The sequence below is a fragment of the Propithecus coquereli genome, unplaced genomic scaffold (assembly GCF_000956105.1).
Source record: "Propithecus coquereli isolate 6110/MARCELLA unplaced genomic scaffold, Pcoq_1.0 Scaffold323, whole genome shotgun sequence".
NCBI classification, from domain to species: Eukaryota; Metazoa; Chordata; class Mammalia; order Primates; family Indriidae; genus Propithecus; species Propithecus coquereli.
The window spans coordinates 1,605,416-1,627,439 of NW_012148875.1; the positions used below are offsets into that span (position 1 = coordinate 1,605,416).

General features: G+C 37.2%; 1 pseudogene; it reads left to right on the forward strand.

Annotated features, from left to right (window-relative positions):
- The window catches only part of LOC105815251, a 37,136-nt pseudogene extending 16,011 nt beyond the window's left edge, over positions 1 to 21,125 (forward strand).
- The last annotated feature ends 899 nt before the right edge of the window (positions 21,126 to 22,024 follow it).

Sequence of the window (22,024 nt, forward strand, 5' to 3'; positions counted from 1 at the left end):
AGACAAAATTCAATTCACTGAATAGCCAATTTGCCAAAATTTACTGATTTGGCAAAAATATTTGTAATATTTGAATAGGAATTTTAGTTACTGACTATAAAACATACAAAATTCATGCTAATAGGCCATTTGAAGAATTGGAAAAAAAACTAACTAAAAATACTTGAAGTTTGAAGAAATAGAAAACGTCACCCAAGAAGTAGTCAAAAAAATCCTGGCATGTAGGATATGCTAAAAGTTTAGTTTCAAACAAGGGGCAGTTGGAATATGTAGACTTAGAGGCAATTTGTTAAAAGACTTGCTGTGAAAATCTTACAAAGCATCAGAAGAGCCAGCAGGGTGCCCAGAGGGAGCACTATAATGAGGCATGTGATTAGTGTGAGTAGAGAAATAAATGAGCTAGAATGTGATAGGAGAAACTATGCAACCTCAAATGTTGGGTACGAGTTGTTAAGAAAGAGTTGAAGGTTGATATGCTACCTGAGGAACTGGAAAAAATCTTTAAAATGCTGTGTTATTGGGAAAATGCAAAATGGTATTAAATGAGATTCCTAATTACTTTATTGATTTTCCCAATTTGAAGAGTTTTGCTGTGTCATAAACCATATAGTTGGTTTTGTTTTTGTTTTCCTGAACATTGCTACAGAGTTAGTGTAATTCATCACAAGGATGCCCATCACTTGGCATTTACGTTGTGAGCTGCTGTACTCAGTGAATAATGGAATTGCCGTCTGCATTCCAGTGTGGATACTTCTCTGCAGTGGTGAGGCTCTCCTAGAAACTCAGTTGTCCAATTCTGGATTCTTGGTGCTGTCAATAAATTCCCATAGGCCCGGATTATTTGATGATACATGCTACCAGAATTGCCAGTGCCACTTTTCTTAGTTATTATTAGTAGTATTTATTATTGTTATATAATATTGGTAGCAGTTCCTCATGTGTTAGGCAAACAATGGTGGAAATGTATTGACAACAATCTGGAGGCCCAATCCACAGAAAATGATGGGTGGCCCAGATTGGGGAAGCTACCTTGGGCACACCATGGGCCACACACTAAGTGAGGTGGTTGGTAGAGGGACCCATTTTCCTTACCCATTATTAACACAATAAGAAAGAAGTCACCTCTGCAAAGCCTTTTCTGTTCAAAGTGAAAATTTTGAAACCATTTGACAAGCAAAATGGGGAAAACGAGTTGATTGTCTTTACTTCCTCCCCTAGGACTTAGTGTTTATTAAAAGGGCAGAAAGCAGAAGAATGTATTTGAGGGAACATCTTCAGATTGAAAGTGAGCCAAATGGTTTGAATGTTGGGAATTCTGGCAAGACAGGAAAAGGAAGTGGATGCTGTTTCACTTAATAATGTAATATTACATAATATTACACAATAATGTACATGAACCTAAGTAACTAGTAATATCACAAAGCATAAAACACCCCCTAACTCCCTACAGCATTCCCAATATGGTTGATGAAAAAGAAAGTCAATGAATAACTTTCTCTAAAAATCCCTGGATACAGGATATACTCGGAATCTACTCTCTATTTTTGTTTTGTTAGAATAAAAGGAGGCGAAATTTTTTTTAATTAAAAAATGGACAAAGTGATGGAACACTAGAGTGGTTTACTGAAAAAAGAAGCCAAACAGGAGAACAATTCAGTTATTTTTGGTCTCTTAAAGGACCCCTGAGACAGCACAGACTAGCCTCTCTGCAGACACACCTCAGATCTGTGAGAATCTCTGCCCTTGCATGAGAATTGTAAGGAGTACTGATCAAGGTCTGCAAATATGAGAATTGCAGACCATCAGTCTCTCTAGTGAGCTTTGTTGTCTAATTAGAGGAAAGAAAATGAAGACATAAAAAGGCTAGGACGCTGAGAAACTTGTACATGATCGTTACTGATAGCATCTGCCTCCATTCCACTCCGATAGATCCTGTGGTGCCTGCCACAGACCTTTTGCTGATTCAGAAGCACATACCTCATCCCCAGCTCCTTTTCTCAAGATTCTCAATAACTGAATAGCATCAAGCTAGGCCTCCAACAGAGACCTGCTGGGTGAGGCAGAGTATGCAGAGAGAGTGCAACTGAGAAACAGACTGAGTGGGAGGCTTGTGTCATGGAGTGTGGCACTGCTGGGGGATGGATAAGACCAGAGACTATCATTTCCCGGGTTGTGTCTTTCTGGGCTACAAGCACTTGATATTTTGATGTGTATGAAATTACCTCACAGAGAGAGGGAAAGCAATTATCTATCAGAGTAATTTCAAATAACAGCATTTTAAAACTCAGGGCAACAAAAACACAGGGTAAAGTGGATTCCATTAATGAATCACTATGGCAAACAAAGAAATGAACACACTGTTTTAAAGTGATTAGAAAGTATTTATGAAATGCCTCCTATATGCCCAACACTTTAGAGATTAAGAAAGTCATGTAAAACCTGATTCCATCCCTAATGGATATTATAGGACTCATATTTGACTTGTTTATAAAGCTCTTTAAGTATGCATAATGGGTATGTTTATGAGTGAGTGTGTTTATATGCAGTGGTGTGTTGGTACATCAGTTCTAAAAAAACAACAAAAAAATGCTGGTGTTTAGTGTTCGCCAATTTCTGTGGTATAAATGCTCCCACCGTGACCATCACTGAATGCAGAGTTGAGAAGAGATGTGTACAATTGTCTCATGAGACAGTATGAGGCAGCTCCAGTATACAGATTATAGGTGCTCCAGATGTCTGGAGAAGAGAAGCCAGCCAGTCAGACTACTATCAGGAAGGCTTTAAACGGGGAAGGTAGGATTTAAGTAGGGGAAGATAATTGCGTGGTGAATTCTTAAAAGATAAGGCTGCCCGGTTTATTCCCTGCCTCTGCCCCTCCACACCCGAGCACAGCCTATGAATATAGTAGACACTCAATTAAGAAATGTTTGTTGAATAACAAAAACAAATAAATGGTTAGGCTGAAAGGAATGAGAAGGTTTTTATGAGCAAAACTTTTATTGTAAAAAAGAAAAACAAAGGTGGAGAGAACAAAGTATAGTCAGTCATGAGTCATTTAATGATGGAGATACGTTCTAAGAAATGCATTGTTAGGTGATTCTGTCATTGTGCGAACATCATAGCGTGCACTTACACAAACCTAGATGGTGTAGCCTACTATATACCTAGGCTATGTGGTGTAGCCTATTGCTCCCAGCCTATATACCCATACAGCATGTTACTATACTGAATACTGTTGGCAATTGTAACACAATGGTATTTGTATATCTAAACATACAAAAGGTTCAAGAAAAATAATGTTATTATAATCTTAGGGGACCACTGTGGTATATAGTTTTTGTTGACCAAATCGTCATGCAGCACATGACTATATGACCAAATGTTAATGTCTATTAAAGCTGGTGGTAGATGTATACATATAGGTATTATGTATTTGATTTTCTGCTTTCTTCTGTTTATTGGAAATATTTTATAATACAAAATATTTAAATTTTTAAAAAACTGAGAGGAAATGGGAATTATGTGAACAAAGGCACAGAAGTGGGAATGAATGCAATCTGGTGGCTTTCATCTGATTTGATCTCACCAAAGTGAATATGGCAGGGAACAGCAAAAAATGAGGTTGGATGTAAGAACGTAGGTGAATGGGAATGTCACCCCAGTTAACTGCTGTCTTTCACACTTCTTTTTAAGTGATGCTAAAGAACTCAATCTCTTCTTTCCCCTTAGGCTCATAATTCATTTGTTAAATTTTGAATTTCTGTATTTGTAGAGAAAAATTATTAACATTAATCAAATTAAAATTAGATGGAGGAGATAAACATTTAATATTATTTCATGGGGAAATGGACAGCTTAAATAAAAACACTTGTTATGTGAAATTAAATCAGTGGTATCAAGGAGTGCTTATTAATGCAGCTACCTCTCTGTTGGATACACTCCAAGTTATCCAGTTCCCTTTCGCCATTCTAAAGGTATACATATTCTGAAGCAGCCTAAAATCGTGTCCAGTTGGACAAATGTATAGAATGGCATAGAGCCCTTGGAATTATAGTTTGGTATTACATTCATTGCATAAAACGAAGAATAAATCATACGTAAATTTACACTGTGTTGTAAGTCTTTTGCTGATAAAAGGAAAAAGGACGAAATGTAATCATCACAGCAAGCTGACATTCAATGCCCTGGAAAAGAGTATAGACAAGGGCATTGTTCACTCTGCTTTGCACATTTCACATCACTGTGTTAGCATCTTGTAGTATTAAATAACTCAGAGTACTAAAGCTCTCAGAAAACATTTGCTGTATCTTCCATGCACTCTACATAATATATTCAGCACCCTACAGACAAACCATTAAATCACAGTAATAGGAAAACAACGACAAATGCTTGCCTGAAACACAGGACTTCTGCAAATGAGGATGAGACAATTTTTAGGCCCTTCCTATATAAAGTTGTATAGATTAGCTATATTAGAAACTATGTTAAAATAGAGGCTATAATGATGGCTATCTATTGAGCAAAGGGGGTCACAAATTCATCATCAGAGACAATTTTGATAAAAGGGATTGATAAAAAGTGTACCAAGTGACATATAATTGGTACATATCTGGTACACATTTTGCTGTTTTTAATAGTCATTTGGGACACATCATACCATTCCCCTGCATTTTCCTTATAGACATCTAAGTCTGAGCTGAATCTCATTGAATGCTCTAATTCTCATCAGTATCTTCATACATAGTCATTTCCCCTCTGTTAGACTTTATGAGTTTGCCTTTATTAAATTTTTAGAATATCTCAAGGAAATAAAACTTCTGCCTGTTATCATGGGATTTCTCCATTCATTTGGTTTTCCTCCTACCAAAAATTAAACAATAAAAACTTTAAAAAGAAGAATCTTTTCTTCTTATTCTGTTCAACCTTGCTTACCAAGTTCTGATGTTTTCTATCCATCATTTGTTTTCCTTCTTCCTTCCTTCTTCCTTATATTTACAACCTTCAGAGATACATATGAATGAATCCCTGATAAGTTCTTTCAGCTGATGTGTTTAGCTATTTTTGTTTCATTGTTATTTAAATGTAGCTTCCAGAAATATAGATTTAAGTGCAGTATTCCAGATATGGTCTAATAGGTCATGTTAAATGTCATGAGTGTATTCCTGATTGCTGAAACAGATACTGTGTCCTCAGCGCAGTAGGGTACCAAAGTTTTCCCGATCATCTCTCCTTCTTCAATCCCAGGCTCTCTTCAACTTGCTCTATGGCTTGTATCCTTATTTTAAATGATAATTCCTTGAACATATAATCTTCATATTCAATGCTTGTCTTTTTCTTATACTTCTTATACTTTTCTAATATTTATATTAGAATATTATTTCTAATATTTATGCTTATTTTCTTATCTCTTTATTAAGTCCTGAACCCTCACCTCCTTTTTAATAGCTCTGTATTTGTTAAGCTTGAGTCAGATATTTTACTAATCTTGGCATTACTAAGATTCAGATTTTGGAGCATTCTCTGAGGCCTGGACAGGAGATAATCTAGAAATTATGTACATTTAAATGAAAATAATATATATACCTAAATTAAGATATAGAATTTGGATGTCGTACTAGGAAATGTTTTCCTTATCTTTGTGTCTTGTTTCTTGATGGATCTATCCTTCAAGCAAAGGGATGATACACTAGTTTTGAGATTTTAAGATGTGGAAATAGTCAAGCAGTATCTTTCAAACAGCCAGAAGACCTTTAAATTCAGTCTCCTCGGAAATCTGGCATCTTTAACAGCCATTTTTCAGATAGGTATTTCTCTAAATGATGCTGAAATAAATATATTTTTACATAAGGTAGGTAGTCATCATTCATTAATCCATCTAATTATTAGTTAGTATGCCACATTGGAAATTCTAGTTTAAGAAGGAGTTTGAGATGGTACATTTTTGATATTAAGGAATGAAAATTCATTTTAAAATTGCCATAAAAAGTGACATTTTAGTGATAAACTTCTATTCTTGTTCTTATGCTAAAGGAATATGAATATGTTACAAAAATTACAGAGAAAACACTTGGAAAAGCCAGCTAAAAAACTTCCATTAAAGTTTAGTAATAAAATCCCTCTGGTCTCATTCAGATCCATGTCTACAATAACAACAACCTTCATAAATATTTGCCTATGTTTCCTAATTTGTACTCCTAGCCCAGACCTGTCCTCCAGGCTCTAGGCTATACATGTATGCAACAGCACCACTTGGATGTCTCAAAGGAACCTCACATTCCACATGGTCAAAGCTGAATTTAAGGCCACCCTCCCCGCGTGGGGTCTCCTCCAGGGTTCTCCATCTCAGTGGACAGCACCACCACCTAATCAACGGTGTGGGCCAGGGCCCAGGAGTCATCCTGGCATCTTCCCTCTTTTCTCCATATCTGTCTAATGAATCACTCAGTTCTGTTGATCTGTGTCTCCTAAATAACTTTCAAATCTGTTCACTTCTGTCCATTATCACTTTCATCTACTCAAACCACAGCCACCATCATTTCTTCTCATCAATAGGCATGACTAACCATCTAGGTTTGCCCAGAAATAAGAGGGTTCTCAGGAGGTGAGACTTTCAGTTTTAAACTGCAACAATCCCAGCCAAACCAAGATGAGTTGGTCACACTAATTATTGACCTTCCCCCTTCCACTTTTGCCTTCCTGCAATCCTTCATTATGCCAAAGTGATTTATTTAAAATAAAAATTAAAAACATGAGATATCACTTCACCCCTGTTAGAATGTCTAAAATTAAGCCCGACCATAGCAAGAGTTGGTGAGGATACAGTAGAACTGAAACTGTCATATACCAATTATGGGGATATAAAATGTACTTTGGAATAAAAAAAATGTAATTTGGAACATAAAACCGCTTTGGAGAACAATTTGGCAGTTTGTTTCAAAGTTAAATATACACTGACCACTTACCATCCACTCTTACATTTACCCAAGAAAATCTACATCTACAAAAACAAATGTTCATAGCGGTCTTACTCATGACAGCCCAAGAGTGAGAATAATACAAATGTCCATTGACACATTAATGGATAAACATACTGAGATTTACCAAAGAATTGAATACTACTCAGCAAAAATTAAAAGAAAAACATTATTGATATAGGCAACAACATGGATGAATCTCAAAAACATGCTGAGTGAAAGAAGCCAGATACAAGATTACATACAGTAAGATTCCATTACATTAAGTTACAGAATAGGCAAAAACAGGATATACAGTGACAGAAAGCAGATCAGTGGCTTCCTGAGGCTGGGGAGGTGTCACTGGGACTGGAAAGGGGCATGAGAGAACTTTCTGGAATGATAGAAATATTTATATCTTGATTTTCATGGTGGTTACAAGCACAGATTCGTCAAAGCTCATCAAACTGTATACTTACAGTGGATACATTTTATTGTCTGTAAATATTTGGGGATTTTAAAAAATAAAAGTAAATAATTTTTAAAAACCCCAAAGAACAAAAAACTCATAAATCTGATCATGTCACCCTCCTGTTTAAAATACTTCAAAGGCCTTTCATTATTTTTGGAATAACACCAACATCTTACCATCTGGCCCTGCCTGCCACCTCTCTGCTCCCATCTCACTCCACTTCCCCCACACTTTCTATGATCCAAATCCAATTCCACTAGCCTTTTTTTTTTTTTGCATCCTTCATTGTATCTCCTACCTCAGGGCCCTTGTGCACTTCTCTTTCTGCCTGGGATGCTCCTCTGACCTGGTTCTTCACAGTTAGTTAAAACCTACAGATTCTTCATATAGGAACAAAACTGCCACTTCCTCAGGGAAGCTCTCCCTGACCTCACACTGTATCGTGTCTGCCTATCATACAGTCCTATCACATCTCCTATGCAACAGAAGTGTCTTTATAGCACTTAATTGCAATTTGTAATTATATATTTGTGGGATATTTTGACTGTCTACCTTCTCATTACACTTTAAGCACCATGAAGTTACAACTGTGTCTATTCTATTCACAATCCCCAGAACTTTACATAGTGCTGGGCTTAGGGTGAACTCAATAAATATTTGCTAATTGAATAAATGCCCAATTACCAGTGATAACCATTGCTCCTAAATTATAATATAATGGTACCCCAGTCTTGTTATTTAAATTCAAATTGATTAGTGAAGAATTTCAGTTTCCACACAATTTTACACCTATGCAAACCTCACATTAACTTTTTTTCACTAAAACTAGGCATTGATTTGGCTATCTAGTTGTTCTGTAAGTCCCCAGAACATTGAAAATTTATAAAAATCAGCCATAGAATTCACAAAATCTACATTATTGCTATATTGTTAATTATTTTTATAACTTGGATTGTTAAATAAAACATCTATTTCTACTGCAATTCACTGAAATTTGTCTTTGCCAACATAATCTCAGATGCAGTTTACTTGATAAAAATTGAAATTTATTCTTAAAAATACATAGCACACTCTTTTAATAAAGAAGAAATATTTAAGTTGTTATACGACTACCTCAACAGAACCATTACGCCCTGTTAGGAAATCATCTCACAAAAGCTTTTAATGACACTAAACCCGAGTGACATTTAGAACACATTATAGTTAATAGCTATAAAACACTTCCTGTGGATCTTTCTTTATGTTTTATTGTTAGCTATCCTCGGAAAAGTGAAATGTTTTTCTTTACAGATTTGCAAACTATCAGAATAATGAAAAGTAAAATACTTTGAACTGATAATAAAGGATGTTATCTGAAATCTTGTGGACATGTAAATGACCCCGCTACTTACTCTACAAAACTGAATAAAAATTACTACCTCTGCTATGTATGATGGTGGTTGACCATAATCTCTTGTCAAAATACTTGATATGACAAAAACAAATTCATCTTATGTTGGCGAAGGTGAAACCAGTCTTTGTTGAATTAATGTTGGTCAGTAAGTTACAATTAGTAGGGTTTGCTTTTAGAAAAATGTTGCCACTGTAGATGAACATAAATGTCTCCTTCTTCCCAGGAAACATAGCAACAACAAACATAACAAGAAATAATCTATGCTTTCATTTTTCATCTTAGTTGCCAGAAAACTAGAGCCAAGTTCAAGTCCCAAGTTTCCTGCTCTTTTCAGGGGCCCAGGAGCATTTATTCTTATGGGTCACTTTTATCTTCTTATACTCCATGTTGAAAATCTATTTTTCAATTATTAGATAGACATGATAAATTTCTATAGAAGATTTAATCCATTATTAACTTAGCAAAAAATGTTAAACAGCAAGTTTATTATACTTTTGGATATTTGCAAGTCATCGATGAACTGATCTCTTAATGAGCTAGTATAGGAGGTAGACTTTGGCTACCTGCCGAGCCTTGAGCCAAAGCTTAAGTCTGCTTACGATACCAAACAAAAGCTCTGAAATGATTAACACCCAGCTTCAACAGAAGGTAGTTCTGCTTTCTTTAATAGGACATGGCAACCATTAGAGCAGGGGTCCACGGCCCCAAAGCCAAGACAAACTGGATACCGCCAAGACGAAGCCCAAATCTGACTGCTCAGAGACCTTTTGCTTCATCTTAATGCTAAAAATCATGTCCAAGGGTGGAGATTTAACATGCTAATGAGATATGCTATGTGTGAAGAAGCATGATCGCGGGACGGCCAGCTGCCAACAAAACTCTGCCTCTACATGCTGTGATGTCGATGCCAGTGTCAAACTTTCTCTTCTACCCTTTAAAAGTTCCCCAGCCCTTTGTTGGGAGAGCTGGTCTGGTTGCTCCTTAAGCAGCACTGTCTCCCTTTTATTGGAGCAAAAGCCTCCCTCCCCCATAAAGTCTTGCCTGTATAAATTCTTGTTTTGGTCTCGTGCCAATTTCTATTGAGGGATCAAGAACTGTGAAGTCAGTAACATTAAGATCACCTGGAGGGCAGGGACTGCCTTCCTTGCTCTTGTATTTGTACACACCACAAGGTCAACCAAGCACACCCCTTGAATGTAAGAGGGGCTCAATAATTATTGGCCAAAATGAGTGAAATTATGTAAGAAAATTTGGAAGTGATTTTATAATCTGTCTTCTAGTTAGAGCCAAAAAAGAGCCATCATCTATACTACATTTGTGCTTTCTGATTTAGCTAACAAATCCAGGTGGAAACTGAATATTTAAAATGAGAAGGTAATTGGACTCAACAGAAGGAAAACAAAAATGATCTTCAGAACTTTAAATTAAATTTAAAATTAACTACTTTACTGTGATTGAGTGTGGGATCAGGGCTCTAAAAAGACCTGGTATAGTGGATGGATATACATTATGCTTTTGAAACCCGGACTACATCATCCTCCTAACTGGACGTCAAAATCAACATGAGAACAATAACATTTCTCTGATTTTTATTCAGTGAACTGCTTGAAGTGCTTTTAATAAAAATTGTAGATGATCACAAGTATCAGAATACAGAACGTTCATATGCTTGGTCTTAAAATTCTGCAACTTGGGCCCATATTAAAATGAATTCTAACTCTACTGGTCAAATGTCTATCTTGTTTTTATTGGCAATTGTCAGTAATTGCCTACTTTCATTAATTTTTTATCTTATAATTACTCGTTTAGTTTTAGTGTAACTTTAGTTTATGGAATCATGAAAACATATTCTTAACTCATCAATCAGCCCTAGATTCCCACTTACCTACCGCCCCCCCCCCACATATTTTTAGTTCTGACCTGAAAACCAAGGTCTCTCTTCCAAATATGCAAAAAGAATAAAGCCATTTCCATCAGACCTGGAAAATATTAGACACGGATTTTAACCTTCGTACTTACATACAGTTCACTCCTGTGGATTAGCAGTCACAGTCAGGCATGAGTTAATAGAGAGCAAGAGTCTATTCTCCCTCTTTCCAAACATTTCTGGAGAGAGATGAATTTTCAGATTCCAAATTTATATGACAGTGAAGTCAGGATGATTTTCTCTCTCTTTCTCTCTCTCTCTCTCTCTCTCTCTGGGTGTTAATTATTCATTGAAAAGCTTTTTAAAGACACAGTTCAATATTTCTTTACTGACTCACTGTTAATAAAATTGCAAGTTGTAATTAGAGTCCTTGATTCTTTATAGTACTGTTTTATTTCTAGATCACTTTAAAGTGATATAAGCAGTTTTCTGGAAATGTGAAAATGCACTTTTCGTTTTATCTTAACGTACTGTCACTACCAACCATGAGCACAACTTGTCTAGTCGTTAGTCCTGGGCCTCTGCCAGGTTGATGTTGTACGATCCACTTTCTCATCTCCACATTTGCCTAGGTTTAGGCGGGAATAGCACCTAGTGTAACAAAGAAACCAGAAATATTTGGCCCCGAATTTGCAATGTGTCCTCTGCTGAAATCGTATAGAAACAGCCAGGTTTGATTACAGAGGAGTCCTCACGTATAGCAAGTCTAAAATTTCATTAAGTATTGTTTGGGATGCTGTTAATGTTATTACTGTAATACAAACATCAAAGAAAATCAGATCACACACTCAGGGAAATCATTCCCTGCTGGAAATCCTGTTAGCTGACTTCAATTATGCTGTGCTTTTCCTCATTCAGAAGGCTGTGTCAGCCTCATTATCTGATCTCTAAATCGCTGCTTAATGAAAGTGCACACATTTGAAACTCATCAAATTAAGCAAAATAAAATTTGAATCTTGTGCTTGCTTGAGCTCAGATCACAGCAATATCAAAATTATTCTGATTGCTAGAAGTGTGTCTACGGACAGGAGTTAGGGAGATAAATATGTAGGATTGAATCAGAATTCAAAAGAGAGCCTTTCTGAAGGGAAGGCTTATAGAGCACCTGAGTGGATGTTTCTTTCAGGATTAGCATCTCTTTTTTAAAAGAGCAATTCAAGATTTGTTAAATTCCCTCCATCATATTTTCTGAAAGGAAAACACAAGCATGCAATACATGCATCCTTTTTTTGTTTTCACTTTTATTATGACAAATATAAAACAGAAAACTGGAAAGACTGGCATGGTAAACACCCATTACCTTTAAATAATAATTGTTATCATTGTGGCATATTTGTTTCATAAACTTAAAGCATTTTAAAATAAATCATGAAAACCATGACTTTTCACTCCTAAGTACTACAATATGCATCTCTTAAAAACCAGGATAGTTTCCTAAAATTTACAATTTCATTATCACACCTTATGAAAGTAACAATTACTTCCTTATTAGCATTTAATTTCCAGATAATATTCAACTTCCCTCCATTGTCCTTAAGAAGTCCTTTAGAGTTGGTTTATTCAAACTAGGAAATGCATTTACTCTTAAATATCACAAGTCTGGTTTTAACTTAAATGTATTTATAAGTTTCTTTATAAATTTTAAGGATGCATTCGTAGCTTTAATTGTACTTAAAATGTGTCCAAAGAAAGAAATTCACCTCATTCTATTTCAAGTATTCTTAGTTTGGCTGTATCCAACGTTTCCTAGAATTTAATTCAAAATGCTTTTGCCCACTTTGTTTTAATTTCTATGAAACCGTTATAAGAATCCAAACATGAGTGAAAATACTTTCCACTGCTCAACAAATGGGAAAACTCATTATCTCACTATTTCAAAATTATAGCACATGTAGAAACAAATGTCAAGAGTAAAACAGCTTGAGTGTTAAAACATAATAATCAACCCTATCACTCTAAGCAAAATGTTGATCATGAAAATAACTTGATTAACTCAGTAAGTGTTGTGTAGGTCCTACTAATTTTATCGGCAGTTATACAAAGAAGTTAATTCATAACACTCAGACAGCCACTCCGTATTTCACTGAGAGCTCAATCAGGGATGGCCAGCTGCTGGGTGGTGCCTCAGATCTGTGGGGCTCATGTGTGCACATCTTGCCAGCCAGGGCTGGTCAGGGAGAAATTGGATATGTCACCCCAAAGGCCCTTCCTAGTAGCCTCACAACATGAGAAAATATGGATAACTTACTGGGAGAGGAGCCCAGAACATGTCTTGCTCTTATAGCTACTGGTGTGGAACATTTGATCAAGACAAGCCTGGGAACGTGCCACGCAAGTGACAAAGTTTCTCATCCATGGTAACTAAGTCCTCGCCATTGATCCACCAACTGTGTCAATAGTTTTGTATCCTCCAAGTATATACATAATCATATATTGCAAATGACACTAAAAAGAATATCCAAATTATGGTTTTAGCTAGTGAGATCTTTTATCTAGGTGTAAGAATGCGCTGATGATACTGGTGACAATTCAGAAAAAAAAAGAATTTGCTATTCATTTGTGCAAAATATGTATTTGCCCAAGAAAAGTTGTTTGCACTTTAAAGTGTTCTTAAACAAGGAAATCCTGCTGTGGTATTGTCCTGTGAGATGGCAGAGCAATGATTTCCAAGCTTGAGTTCCTGATGATATTTTTTATACGTACTTTGAAATTGAGAAAAATAGGGCAACATTGTGAGGTTTTTTTTATTAAGTTAAATTTATTAAATTGAAAGAACTAATTTCTCTAGTCTGAGATTGTCTTTTCATTTGTGTGTGTGTGTGTGTTGGTGTCAACATTTTTCTTCTTTCATGAGATGATGATGATAGTTGATAATAGCATTTTAATGGCCTCGGCAAAATTTAAAGTTTATAATCCCGTGTAATTTTCATATTGAAAAGTATCTGTGTTTTGGTTATCTATTGCTGTATAATGAACCACCCCAAGGGTTAGAATCCTTAAGCAATAATCACTTATTTGTTCATGATTTTGCAATTTGAAGTAGGGTCTGGTGGTGTCTCTGTTCCACATGGCAGTTGAGGGGCTCACCTGGGGCTGGAGGACTCATTTCTAAGGCTCAAAGCCAGAGTGCTGGCTGTCAGCAGGTATCTCAGGTAGGCAGTGGGACGGCCACTCCTCTAGATAGATTGGTTGGTGTGGACATGTGACAGAATTTGGGCTGATGAGATGTAAGGGAAAATTTATCGGGGTGAGGAAGAGTCTTTTAGGAAGAGTTTATTCACTGCCAAAAGTGATACAAAAGAACACTATCATTTTTTATTCTGCTGGATGTTGCCACATCTGCAGGTGATGCCTGAAACTCTGACAGTCACCTTTAAACCGTGTTGGAAATTAGACCAAGAATAAAGCCAGCACACTGAGGTTGGCAGCACATAGACGGAAGGAGGCTGGGTCCTTGATGATGTTATGAGCTGCCTGAATTAACCGTCCTTGCAGCCACCCTACCTATGAACCAGTTACATGAAATAAACGTTCTTCACTGTCTAAATCCATAGTCAGTGTTGTTTTTTTTTTTTTTCCTTTTACTTACAGCCCAAAATATCTTGGCTGATAATCCATGTTTTGTTGCTTAAGTAAACATTTGCATAAAGAACAATTAAGAAACTAAAGGAAACAACAGGTGCCTAGAATGAGGATAATTTTTCAATACCGAGTTACAGGAACGAATTAACGTATGAGAGGTGTATTCCAAAGATTTTTCTTTTAAAGGTGGTCCTTATTAACCATACTGAATAGTGTTGGATCATATTCCTCTTTAATTTCTTTCAATCTTTCTGTTTGGTCTAGAAAAAATTCTCAGTTTAATACTAGAATGTCTTTAACATCTAATATTTTCTAGCCTAAATTTTTAATAAAGAGAGAGCAGGCCTCAAGCTCAAAGCCATAGGCAGACAATGGTATTAGCTAGAATTTAGTAATATCATTGTGCTTTAGTTAAACTTACTTTTATGGTTACATTCTATTAATGGAAAATGATACTGTATTTCTATATTTGGTAACAATATAAAGTTTCTATTTTTAAAGTAAGAATTACTTAATTTAAAGATGAATGTCAAGTAAATATTAGTGCAGCTGGGGCATAGATAAGACAAAAATTATGAAGTGGCCCAGGGATGCCTGTAGCTGGAGAATACTAGGCTAGGATGTTTGATAAACTACTGGAGTAGAGAGGATACAAAAATCCTACATATACCATCGCCACCTGGCTGAAATGTGACTTTCCAATGAAATTATTGATGGGGATCTTTTTCATATGTCATCTCAGATGGATTTTCCAAGATGAATTAGCTCTGAAGATGGCACTCCCACCATCGCCACTGCACCTGCACGGCTGTATCCTTTTCATGGTCTTAATGCATCAGTCTGGATTTTGATGCCTCCATGACAGGGAAGCGCAGTGTCATGCTCTTGTGTAGATCTTTTTTGTTATTATCAGCACTTCCCCTTGCCTCGTACTCCCACCCTCCACCCTGTGCAAGCATTTATGAATTCCAGACCTTTATGAATTCTGATCCCTTTGAAAGAAATGAGTCTCTCTGCTCTAACTCTACCCAACTGTCCTGTTCATCCTTCAAGGACCAGCTCAAAAGCCACTTTGTGTTTGGAGCCTTCTCGGATATCACTGCAGTAGGATAAATCTCTCCTCCCATAGCACTCCAATAAAGCTCTGATGGAAACATATTTTACAACCCGCCTTGTGGACTGAGTAGATAGGGAGCTCCTTGAAAATGAGGAATTTATTTCAATTGTCTTCCTCTTATTAGCAAATACCTAAAAAGTATTTGTTACATTACATTGATCCAGAATCAAATCATAAAATTAAATTAGTTTGAAATAATCTGGTGATTATTTTATTTTAAAATGCCATTTCATCATTTTTGAATACTTTATATCCATTTTTCTTTAAGTTTTGTTTTATCTAAAAAATGGGTCTCTAGTAACGGAAGGGATCTTGAAGTATTATATCAAATGAAAGGGCACTATTTTAATCACCCGAGGGCAACTTTATTTTATTTTGGAAGACTTCCAGAAAATGTTGAGTTATCTTCCTTAGAAATCCATTGCAAATTTTTACATCTTGTATTTACAGGAAGTTTTTCCTCACATTGAATCTAAACCACTCCAAGCTTTAGTTTAACTTGTTCCTTATTTTTCTAGTCTCATAGTCTCCATAAGAAACAGCTGCTCACCATCTACTTAATCTGCTCCCATCACAATAAAACAACTAGCATGTCTAAATGTTTTTTGGAAAGCACACACAATTTTATTTTTTAATCGAGTCAGTAGGCATTTTGTACTAACAGGGTAAGTTGTTGATTACATTTTTCTTTTTTATTACGAGCATGATGAACTCCTTTAAACAGAGAGATCCTAAGATTATCACTGAGAGGGCAGTATTTATCAGAGGATAAATTCAGTGAGAGTGTTTAGTATAATGTATTTGAGGAAGGAAAATGGATTAGTTTGTAGAAAAAAATGTCAAATTAATGAATTCAAAGGAATGTTCCCAGGTCACCAATATGATCTGGAAAAACAGATGATTAGAGAGAAACTGCACAATGTTTACATTTTTTGTGATCCCTGAAGTAGCCAGGTACCCAGCTAGAATTTGGCCCAAGGAGAAGAGGGTTCCACTGAAGATCAACTGGGCATGCATCATTTCTGGGTCCCCTGCCAACGGGACCAACTCCCTACAGGAATGACATTCTAATGAGAAAAAAATGTATGCAAATGAAGTAAATAGGACTTAGGGGTAGAACCATCCATAGTCTGCTTTGGAGAAAGATTTGGGAAGATTTGGGAGGGAGATAACTTCTAACAGAAAAGTGGGGAAGCTCAGCCTCCTGGTGACTACTGTAATTTTATTTGGGTTTAATACAGGTAAAGTGATCTAAGTGATCTACCTGTTCCCAGAGAAAGAGCAGAGGAAGTAGAAATGAGAGTCAAAACATGTCAGCAATAAAAAAAAAGTGTGCTGACACGATGAAATAAGAATTTGATCTGTCATTTGTTGCTTGACAAAGTCATACAGTTGAACAGCCTTCAAAAATCCACTGAATTTAGTTTCCTAATTTACTTCAGATTTTATCTAAACATTGTATGTAAACAATTATTATGTGTTTACATTTAATATCCTAAAACATTTTTGAGCACCTCTTTATCAGAAGAGTTAACAGATGTAAAGCTCTTAGAATACTGCCTGGCACAAAGGAATCAGATAAGCGTATGCATTAGTCTTGCTAGCCCTCACTAAATGCAAAGCATCAAGCTAGATGCTGCAGATACAGACAGAGGACAAAGAAATGGGCCTGAGCTCTTGGAGATTTAAATCTAAGGGCTCCACGGAAGGCAATTCCATAACTTCCCTATCATACACACTACTATAGGAGTCCCCAAAGCATTGAGCTTGACATCTGTCCATTTTCTCCCATCATCCATCACTCTGAAAGCTCAGAGGTTTTCCTAAGGGTGAGGAGATCACAGGCTGGAACTATTCCCATGCTTCTCCTTAGTAACATGTACAACCATCCTTCTCACAATACACACAGACACACACACACATAGAGTCCTCCAGGAAACTGTTAATCACAAGACTTTGGGAAGATAAAAATATTTTTGTTTGAATGGTGCTCAGTTTTTTGTGTAATATTTGTTTTTTTTAATTTCAGAATATTATGGGGGTACAAATGTTTTGGTTACATGAATTGCTTTTGTACAGTTTGAGTCAAAGTTATAAGTGTGTCCAGCACTCAAAAAGTGTGCACTGTACCTGTTAGGTGTGAATTACCCATCCCCTCTCCCCCCACCTGCTTGATTTCTATTGAATTTTACTATATGTGTACATGAAGTATTGATCTGTAAGTTTCAATTTAGTAGTGAGTACATATGGTTTTTGTTCTTCTCTTCCTATGATACTTCACTTAAAAGGATGGTCTCCAGTTCCATCCAGGTTGTTACAAAAGCTATGAGTTCAACATTTTTTTTATGGCTGAGTAATAATCCAGGGTATACATATATACCCCATTTCATTGATGCACTCATGTATTGATGGGCACTTGGGTTGTTTCCACATCTTTGCAATTGTGAATTGTGCTGCTATAAACATTTGAGTTCAAGTGTCTTTTTTATAAAATGTCCTTTTTTGCTTTGGGTAAATACCCAATAGTGGGACTGCTTGATCAAATGGTAGGTCTACTTTTAGTTCTTGGAGGTATCTCCATACTATTTTCCAAAGACATTGCACTAGTTTGCAGTCCCACAAACAGTGTATAAGAGGTCAGAAAAACTCTTATAGATGTCAGCCTAGGCAAAGAATTTATGAAGAAGATCCAAAAGGCAATCACAGCAGCAACAAAAATAAATAAATGGGATCTGATTAAATTAAAAAGCTTCTGCACAGCCAAGGAAACAATCAATAAAATGAATAGACAACCTACAGAATGGGAGAAAATATTCACATGCTATACATCCAATGAAGGGCTGATGACCAGAATCCATAAAGAACTGAAGCACATCAGCAAGAAAACATTAAAAAAACCCATTAAAAAGTGGGCAAAAGACATGAACGGAAGCTTTTCAAAAGAGGATAGACTAATGGGCAATAAGCATTCGAAAAAAAATGCTCAGCGTCTCTAATCATCAGGGAAATGCAAATCAAAACCACAGTGAGATATCACCTAACTCCAGTGAGAATGGCTTTTATCAAAAAGTCCCAAAACAATAGATGTTGGTGCCAATGTGGAGAGAAAGGAACACTTTGTGTAACATTTGAATGATGTAAATAAAACAGGGGAAAATACTTAAATTTGTTAGGCAGTGCTTCGAAGACAGCGTGATTTCCACAGATACTTTTAGTTCTAAAAGGATAGCATCGAGTCACTTTCCTCACTAAGACAGAGAGCTCAGTTTTTCCAGAACAACTGAGGTTAATAATCTGAGAAGCAATTCCCAGTCATATACCTCAATGAAAAATATTAAAAATCTTGAGTTCTCAGGGCTAAAGCATTTAGGAATACAGTTAGTTTATAGCTTTAAAGCTTATTTAATATCAAGACATTATTTTTTAATGTGTAGCACATCCAGACAGAAATAAATTCTGTTAGCCACAAATGTTGACTATAATACAGGAGGCACCCATCCAGCGTACTGATTCATGACAATATCAGAAGAGGTTCTTTGGGACGAGGTGGCTGTGAGAGAACAGGGTTGGTAGCACTCGGCCCAGCAGGGTCGTGCAGCTGGGCTTGAGGTGAGAAAGAAGAAAGGATCCTCCATGGGTGAGAACAGGAAATCTGCTGAAGGGGACAATCTCCACTCTGGCTGAAGGGGCAGAGGATCCCGAGAGGAGGGCTTGTATAACATTGGTCTTATGACCTCAACCTCTGAGGTCCCAGCAAGAGTCCTAACATCTAGCAGCTCTACCACCAGGACAGGCCCCCTAATCCCAGCAAGCACATCTAAAGGTGAAGGCTGCCTTTCCATGCAGTCCAACAGCCAAGTCACCAGTTTTAAAGGGCATTTGCAGCACCTTTGGAAAACATCAGATCCTTGCACACCAGATGCCTTTGACAGTTCATCCCATCATTCCCCCTGCACAAAAGTTGCCGTCCCAGTGGACAACCAAGGCAACTCCTGAGCTTCTTTTCATTACTGAGTAGATATGATATCACTGCCAACAAAACAGAGTACACAGTGTCTCTTCACAGTATCACTACTAATTGAGACCACACTAAGAACATCTACTTGTCTAGATGAGGACTCCTCCCCTCCTTGGGTAGCCAAGATTTGAAGGAGATATTCTGTAACCTGTGCTACTGGTAAGTGACTAACACTTTTATACACTGAGCTCATTCTGGAAATGAGATGTCTTTTTAGATTGTTTTTTGAGACAGAATCTCTCTGGGCAGAGTGCAGTGGCATCATCATAACTCACTACAACCTCAAACTCCTGGGCTAAAGTTATCCTCCTGCCTCGGCTTCCCAAGTAGCTAGGACTACAGGGACACACCACTGTGCCTACTAATCTTTCTATTTTTAGTAGAATCAGGGTCTCGCTTTTGCTCAGGCTGGTCTTGAACTCCCAAGCTCAAGCGATCCTCCCGCCTCAGTCTCCCAGAGTGCTAGGATTACAGGTGTGAGCCATCAAGCCGGCCTCTTTGTAAGTGAAGAATATACAGCATAATGTTGAAGAACTGCATGGTGATTTGGGCCAGAGGCTTACTTTGTGTGTATGATGGACTGAGAGACAGACAAATTAATCTTGGTGAAAGGATTTTTCATCTCTGAAAAAGATGTTAGTCAGTGTTAGTCAGTGTTCTTTGCCTTAGACTGTTACCTTTTTCTGGTTCCTTACTCTGTTTTATTCTAACGGGTCCCAGAAATCTCTCTCCTGGCCCCTTATCAGAATCAGAAAGTGAAGAAGAAAATATTAGCTACCTAAATGAGAGTTCTGGGGAAGAGTGGGATTCCTCTAAAGAGGAGGACCCCATGGCATCCAACTTAATGCCTCTTGAGAGTCTTGCCTGGCAGGTTAAGTACCTTTTAAAATATTCTACAACTTGGAAACTTCTAAATCCTAATTCCCAGTTATACCATGTTAAACTCTTGGATACAAGCACACCAGTACATACACTTTGAGAAATAAGTCTAAGATTCTCCCATTGCTCCCATTGTGTCCCCAAACTGGAACCAATTCCTGAATGGCCCCCTCCCACCTTTTCAAAAGCCCCTTACAAGTCCCAGCCAGCTCTCTAGAGATCATGCCACCCTAAATGGACCACTGCCATTTGCCACAAAACAGTTAAGCTGAACATTGAGTAGAGCCATACCCATACCTGAATACCTAAAACAGATCCCTAATTCATGTGTTTCTGGTTGTTGCTGTGGCTGGCCAACTCAAATAGTTACAGAAACAACCTGCACTGAACCCATCAACACTATTTACCCCCCCTTTTTTTTTTTTTTTTGACCAGGTCTTTCCCTGTCGCCCAGGCTAGAGTGCAGTGGCATGATGTCTTGCTGCAACCTCAAACTTCTGGGCTCAAGCAATCCTTCTGCCTCAGCCTTCTGAGTAACTGGGACTATAGGAGGGCACTATAGCCAATGCCTGGCTAATTTTAAAAAAAATTTGTTTTTTGTAGAGTGGGGTTCTTGCTATCTTGTTCAGGCTGGTCTGGAACTCCTGGCCTCAAGCCATTCTCCTGCTGCAGCTTCCCAAAGTTCTGGGATTACAAGTGTGAGCCGGCATTCCCGGCCCACATGATTTATTCTTACATTAACTTTCAAAAAGCAGTTAACAAACTCCTAACTGTATCACTGTAAAGATCCACCATTTGCTCTGATATCTCTGATGTTGCTAGTTGAGAAAGGGATACAAAGTTAATCATTACGCAGCCCACAGTGGGGAAACCAACACCTTCTCGACTAAGCTGTGCCATGCCCTGGCAAGCCAAAGTGCTGCCAAGTGCTGATCATATACACCCAAGAGTCCTGTAACTCAACTATAGAGAATGTGCATTGTGAGCCTACCATTTGACAAACCCTGCAGATAAAATGAGAACTTCAATGGCGAATTAGTCAAAAGAGACCATATTGCAAAAGATAAGTTGAACATTAGCCACACTCACTTATTATCCACATCCGACTTACCCTATCCACCTCAATTTACTCTGCCTTTCTGAACAGACTTTAACTAGATATCTAGTTAAATGAAGATATGGGAAGGAAAAAGTTGACCAGCCACCCCTTTTGTTACCTGACCTTCAGAACAGCCATTGTGGAAAGCAAGAAGTTGGCTACCCCCAATAATACCTTTCTGAGCATACTCTTCTCTGACATTCATTTCTAGAGAAGTGAATTAAATTGAGTAACTACACAAGGAAAATGGTGGGAATATGGATTTAATATGGATATAAAATGGGACTTTATATAGATTATGCCTACAGATGACACCTTTTAGGGGTTCCTATTTTTTGTGGGGGAGTGCAGTTTCAAACCCAGCTTACACTACTCTAAACCTGTTTAGGTACTCTGTTCCAGCAATTATAGCATGAACATTCTGTATCATAGGCTTCCACCAGGCTGTCTCTGGCTAAATTGGCCTATAAGATCACCCCTAGGGATTAAACAGACACCTGTTCTATAGGGAATGTACTTCCTGAATCTTGGCACTCAGACTTTTGTCAAGAGAAAAATGTATAATACATTCCAAAAGATAATGG